The sequence below is a fragment of the Lutra lutra genome, chromosome 5 (assembly GCF_902655055.1).
Source record: "Lutra lutra chromosome 5, mLutLut1.2, whole genome shotgun sequence".
NCBI classification, from domain to species: domain Eukaryota; kingdom Metazoa; phylum Chordata; class Mammalia; order Carnivora; family Mustelidae; genus Lutra; species Lutra lutra.
The window spans coordinates 124,901,729-124,908,413 of record NC_062282.1 but is presented as its reverse complement, the minus strand read 5'-3'; the positions used below and the strand labels follow the sequence as shown (position 1 = coordinate 124,908,413).

General features: G+C 37.2%; 1 pseudogene; it reads right to left on the bottom strand.

Annotated features, from left to right (window-relative positions):
- Window positions 1-2,746: 2,746 nt before the first annotated feature.
- Window positions 2,747-5,895, bottom strand: LOC125101196 (60S ribosomal protein L35a-like; annotated as a pseudogene).
- Between the last annotated feature and the right edge of the window lie 790 nt (window positions 5,896-6,685).

Here is a 6,685-nt window from a genome sequence, read left to right as displayed (position 1 = left end):
TGGATACTCTATAAAACTGGCCACCATTGATTCCTTGTCTCCATGCCTATGCTGTTTCTCGCATGACAAGCTAGGTTCGAATTTCCTTTCCTTGTTCCAAGTACATCTTATTTTCTTGACTAACAGAACGGGACTAGAAGCAATATTCTCAAACATCAGAGACCAGGTCATAAAAAGTTTTGCTGCCTTCATTTTAACACTTACTCCTGAGACACTATCTCAGAACGCAGCTGCCATGCTATGAAAGCCAAAGCCATGTGTAAGCATTTCAGCTGAGCTCCCAGATAACAGCCAGCATCAGCTAAGCCATGGGAATGTGTCACCTTGGATACTGAGCCCAGTAAGCCTAACATGCCTCCAACTGCAGCCACAATTTAGCAGCAAACATGAGAGATCCCAAGTAAGAACAGCCGGTTGAGCCTACTTAGTACACAGAACCGTCTATGATAACACTAAATTATTTTAAGTTACTAAGTTTTGAGAATGTTTGATATGAAATAATAGCAAAAATCACCTGTTATCAGGACCAACGATTTTTCTTCTGGTTCTTTCTTCTTTTCCTTTGCTGTCAAAGGCATGATTCCTACAGCTGTAATAATCATCTTGAGACCATGAAGGAAATACCAAGACATTTTTAGAGACCTTGACCCTGAATTCCTTGGACTATAAAAGAAGTACTAGCAACCACAAACTTCCTGACTTCAAAATAATAGAAAAAAAAAAAAAAAGAATCTCTTATTTTGGTTTTTGGTCACATGTAGCCATATAAATACACTGATACTTCAGGAATGAGGTGAATACACAAAACAATTCCAGAAAGGTGTTGTATTTTGCTAAACAGGGCTGCTAGTTCATCTTCGAGTTTTTTGGGCAAAGGAAAAGAGTCAGTCATACAATTACAAAATTGCCAGAGTAACTAAAGTGAATATTAAACTAGCTGTTCAGTGGGAACCCAAATATTTCTGACACTGAATTGGAGGAAATATTTCTCATATCCTTATAAAAAGAAAAAAAAGTATGATGTGATATCATATACAGCTTACTCATTCTTAACAAGGTAAATATAACCTTATCCTTCACAGCTAAATATTTTATGACATCTCTCTTCAGCAAAGGCATAGAAAAATGCCTTTTAGAAAAGGCAGTTAGAAAAATAAAATTCAAACACAGAGGAATTGGTGGCCAGTGATATCTACTATCAATTTTCATAAAAAACTTCTTGCTGGGGGCGCCTGAGTGGCTCAGTCATTAAGCGTCTCCTTCGTCTCGGGTCATGATCCCAGGGTCCTGGGATAGAGCCCCACGTGGAGCTCCCTGCTCAGCGGGAAGCCTGCTTCTCCCTCTCCCACTCCCGCTGCTGTGTTCCCTCTCTTACTCTCTCTCTCTAATAAATAAATAAAATCTTAAAAAAAAAAAAAAAGATTGTCCTTCTTTAAAAACAAAACAAACAAAAAAAACAACTTCTTGCTGGTTGCTTTTGATCCATCAATCTGATAAAATCCAGCACTATAATGTTCCAGACTCAAATGCAGATATGGAGATAGAGTTAACAGTCTCTTACGGAAACTGAAGAGCCTAATTAGGATATGTGCCTAGTTGGAAGACTGTAATTCAGTGTGCACACTGGCTGAGATAGTAGCCAGTCATGGAGTTAGCATTTTCTAACAGAACATTTCTGTTCATTTTACAACAAAAATGGCAAACTGAGATGCTAATAATCTAGCCCATATAGTATATGCCTCGTAAGTTTTTTTATACCCCATAATTTTAACTTTGAAAAAATTAAATAGTGTATGGCTATAATGTCTCTTTGATTGTATGGGTATGTGAACATGGTGTTGATCTGAATATGGGAGGTGAGGGAGATGCTAAGGAAGATTCTGTGACTTCTGGCTTGCACACCTGAATGACTGTTGATGTCCTTTATTGAGAATGGGAACACAGAGTAAGGCCTATTTTGTGTGAGGATGATCATGAATTTGAGGGTTCTATTATGGGCCATCCACATGGTGGGGGAAGTAAATATAGGAGTTTAAATATACGGGACTTAAATGTCAGAGAAATTTAAGAAAATATACACCTGTGAGCAACCTGCTGACCAAAATGGCCTTAACATTCCATTCCCCTTAGCTTGACTAAAATGATAGACCTCTTCCTAACTCATGATTCCTTACATACCTTTTTTGAGTATTTACTTAAACATAATTATAAGTCTTCTGCACATTTGAGATGTAAATCTTAAAACAAAACAAAACAAAGAACTGACAGCCTTACAACCCAGAATGTTTTTCTTTAGGGACCTGAGAACCATCTGCTGGAAGTATAAGTAAACATCAAAGGAGACAGTACCCCCTCCCCCAGTTTTTGTGGGAGAGTAGGAGCCTAACTTTAGTGGGGCCAAGATGCAAAACTATCTCTCCTTATAAAGATATGAGAAGTTTATTTTCCCATCGGATAAAGCCAATTAGCAAACACATACGGCCTATAACTTCCCCTACATCCTCAGTACTTTAGGGCTTAAGAGCCTTTCTGATCTTTGTTTCAGTGGTATTTACATTTTGTTCTGGCCTCTATTTTGTCCACTATTGTTAAGAGCCTTTACTAAAGTCTTCCTTGCCTGGTGCAATCTTTTATTTGACACTGTCTGTATGATAACTGAAGTCATGAGTAGTTATGCCTAAGGACAGATCAAAGTGTGAAGAGGAGAGGATCTGGGAGAAACCTACAAGTAAAGAGAGCTACAAATAAAAGGAAAAGCAAACAAATGAACAAATAAAGAGGATATCAGAGAAGTGAAGAAATGATTCCTTTTATAGTTTTTTTTTTTTTTTTTAAATAGAATATTGTGGGAAAGGCTGCCTTAAATACCATTAAGACTTACCCTCCAGTTAGTATAAATCAGCAGGTGGTTGCACACAAACAGGATTATTTTGCTTTCCTGTGAAATTAGTCTTACTGAATTATATTGGAGTGTGATGCTCCCAGTCTATATTAGAAAACATTATTTAAAAGATGTGCATGATACATTTTGTGAGTTTATTGTAAAGACGTTGAGGAAAGAGTTCATTACTGTATCCCAGAGGACCTTCATTACATGACTATCTGAGAAACCGTGAAAAATTTCCCTCTAGTCCCTGTACTAGCAATAACTGAATAGCTTTGCTGCTCTCTTCAGTGACATTTATGGCACGTTTATAGCAAGTGTAGAGAATTTCACAGGACAGATAAGAGAAAATAAAATCACATTATGACCTTATTTTCCTACCCATTCTTTCTCTGTGCCTCAATTTCCTCACCTCCGCAAACAGATTTTATCTTTTTGTTGTATGTACATTTGTAAACAACCTTATCCTTTCTTTGGAAACAAAGTAAGATTTACATTAGTAAAAACAAATTTCCTGAACTCATATTCAATAGGCCATTCTGCTACTTTCTAGCTGTTGGATTTGAAACAAATTCTCCAATCTTTCTGAGCCTCTGTATCCTTATCTGCTAAATGAGGATAATAATCTCTCAAAGAGTTAGTGTGAGGATTGAACGAATGAACAAATCTAAAGCATTTAGCACACTAGTGTTCAGTTAGTCTGAACTATTTGTTATAGGTGGAGAATAGGAGGTTGTGAAAAAAGAAATACTGAAGATACCAAGAGGAAAATGATGGAGCCATAATTCAGTACAGGTCTGTTAGACTCTGAAGCTCTGCTCTCAATCACAATGTGATTAATCTTTAGACTGGAGAAGGATCTCAATCTGAGTTTACAAAATAATCGCTCATGTAGCTTTCTAGCTGTAGAGATGCTTAATTAAGCCACCCCTTATGCCAGTATAACAAGAATTTTTGTGTGTGGAACCAGCATGTGTGTACTTAATCTGCACCCCCCCCACCCCCCAACTGCCAGGTCTAGGAGCCATCACTCTGCCTACAGAAAAAAATCTTGCTCTTCAACGCTTCTATGAAGAGTCCCATTGGTTCTACTAATAGTTTAGGCTTTCAGATCCTCAGATATAATTGTTTTTAAGCCATGTACATCATAAAAAAGTTAAAAGTAAATAACACTGTGAGCAGATATCCAGAATAGGTGCTTTTGCTGGGAATAATGTTGAGTACCTTGATAGGTAACTAATTCAGGAGCAATAAGCAGTGGATTCCTATGGATATAAGAAATAAACTTGATTATTTACCTCTATCTGTCAAAGTCTATTTAGCCACAGGAAGTTGCAGGGGGGAAAAAAAAAACCCAAACTATGGAATATTGTGAAATAAAATTAATTATCCATATTTTGAACACAGAATACTGAAATCCATTAAAAGGGTAAGCAAAGAATTGGGATGATTACTTTTGGAGCCTGGCTTGCCATAGTTCAAGAAAGAAATAATCAACAGCAGAAAAGATAGAGAATTTATCTTTTCTGAAAGACTGTATGTATTGATATCACCTAAGATCCTAGGATTTGTTAAACCCATAGCTTTGGGTATGGTGTATTGCAAATCTGACAAACCAACACCAGCTAATCAAAGGTCACATATTTGTTGCTTGGAAACAAGTTATTATGCAGGCTTCCTGGATCTCCCTGACTATACTGGTACTAGAACACCTAAACTTTAGCTGATTTACCCACGAGAAGCTATTAGCCCAAGAAAAACTTCCTGAGTAAAATAAAAATTTTAGAAAAGGAGAGTAGACCCTGAACAGAGGAAGAGTAGCAACAGAATCAGTGGGGAAAATACATAATTTAAGGGGAGAAGAGCTAAAGTCTGAAGCTTACTATTTTGTTTTGGAGATAAAGGACAAACAAACAAACAACACAGCCCTCGAACTTTCTTCAGGCAAAGGGATGAGCAGAATCAAAGGTTGAAATGAACTCCTAATCCTTCTTAGGTCATAACAATAGGTGGGGCCCCTGGTTGCTCCAAAAAGGACCATGGCAGATTAACAGAAATAACTATCAGAGATGTTTGGCTTACTTTGCTTCAAATGCCTATTTGACCAAAGCGATCTGAGTAATTTTGCCTTATCGGCCTGGATGACACGGCATAGGCACTAAAGGAAACTGTATATTAAGAATAAAGACTGAATGTAATAAAAATAAATAAATAAATTTTTAAATGAAAAAAAAAAGGAATAATGAGAAATCCAAATAAAAACACACAAATTTAGAGTCATATGTAAAAAACAGAAACAAAAAAAAATAGAGCCAGACAACTGCCCATACTATGGCTCTATGACAGAAACTTGAAATGGAATACACAGCATTCAGGATTTCTTAAGCAGCTAGTCATGAAAGTTTTGGGGAGGATCCCCCACACCCCTAATTTCTTCCCTTCTATTATACCTCTTGGTTTGTAACATGTTAATGCCATGGGTAGGTAAAAAAAAACAAACAAACACTGGAGACTGTGGATTTAAAATGTTCAATTTCTGATACAGAGACTGATAGTATAATATGAGAGAAAATATCAAACATCTATCTTACTAAGTCAAGCATAACATCTATAATAAGAATTTTTTTCGCTTGTTTTTTTTTTTTTACGAGAGAACAAATCTACACCTTTGCTTATTTACTTTTCATTAAATTTAAATCCTTGAGGGGTACAGTATCACATGGGTTCTATGGCCAATGACTTTAGCAGGAAGGTTGCTTCAAATTTGGCACAAACCATGACACTGTTTCCATGAGCATGAGTTACTTTTCCCCAGATTACTCTGGTTTGCTGCCAAGAGTCACTGTGTTGTTCTTTCCTTTGTACACATAAGCACATCTCTTGCCTAAATAGAGTTCTGTTCCATCTCGAGCATATACACCTTCGATTTTAAGAAGAGCTGTGTGCTCCCTCTGGTTCTGTTGACCACGCTTATAGCCAGCAAAAATGGCCTTGGACCACAGCCTTCCAGATTATTATTTGGCGTTGTAGGAGTCCTGTTCCAAGCAGGCTTACACCCAAAGTTCAGCAATAGGAGTTCCACTCACCTCTATTTTTTGCTTGATTCTTAAAAAGTTACTGAAAGTTTTCTTTGACTAGGGTAGCCTTGGCAGGGTAACCAGAGGAATATTCGGGGGAGTACTCTAAATGTCTACAGAATAGATTATTTTGCTACATTCATCCCTTCAATCTTTTTTTTTTAAGATTTTATTTATTTATTTATTTGACAGACAGAGATCACAAGTAGGCGGAGAGGCGAGGCAGAGAGAGAGAGAGAGAGAGAGAGAGGAGGAAGCAGGCTCCCTGCTGAGCAGAGAACCTGATGTGGGGCTCTATCCCAGGACCCTGAGATCATGACCCAAGCTGAAAGCAGAGGCTTTAGCCCACTGAGCCACCCAGGCGCCCCTCTTTATTTTTTCTTAATAATTTCTTTTTACATCCCAAAATGAGAAAGACAAACTATCTTTCCTTTATTGTTTCACTTAGAGAGGTAAATTACGTAAAGCTATACTACATGAGTAAAAATAAATAAAATTAAAACTAAAGTAGCAAAAAAAGAAAAAAAAAGAAAAGGATAGGTGATACAAGGTAATAGATTATACCTTCAGTAAGGGAACTAAAGCCAGTAATTGCCTAGATGCTGACTGGGTGCAGTTTGAGTACCAAGCCCAAGGGCTTGTTTTCACTGTACTATAGTTGGTTATCTACCTAATAATTACAAGAAATTAGGCAGAAAGAAGCTACTTAATTTTCCAGTCCCAT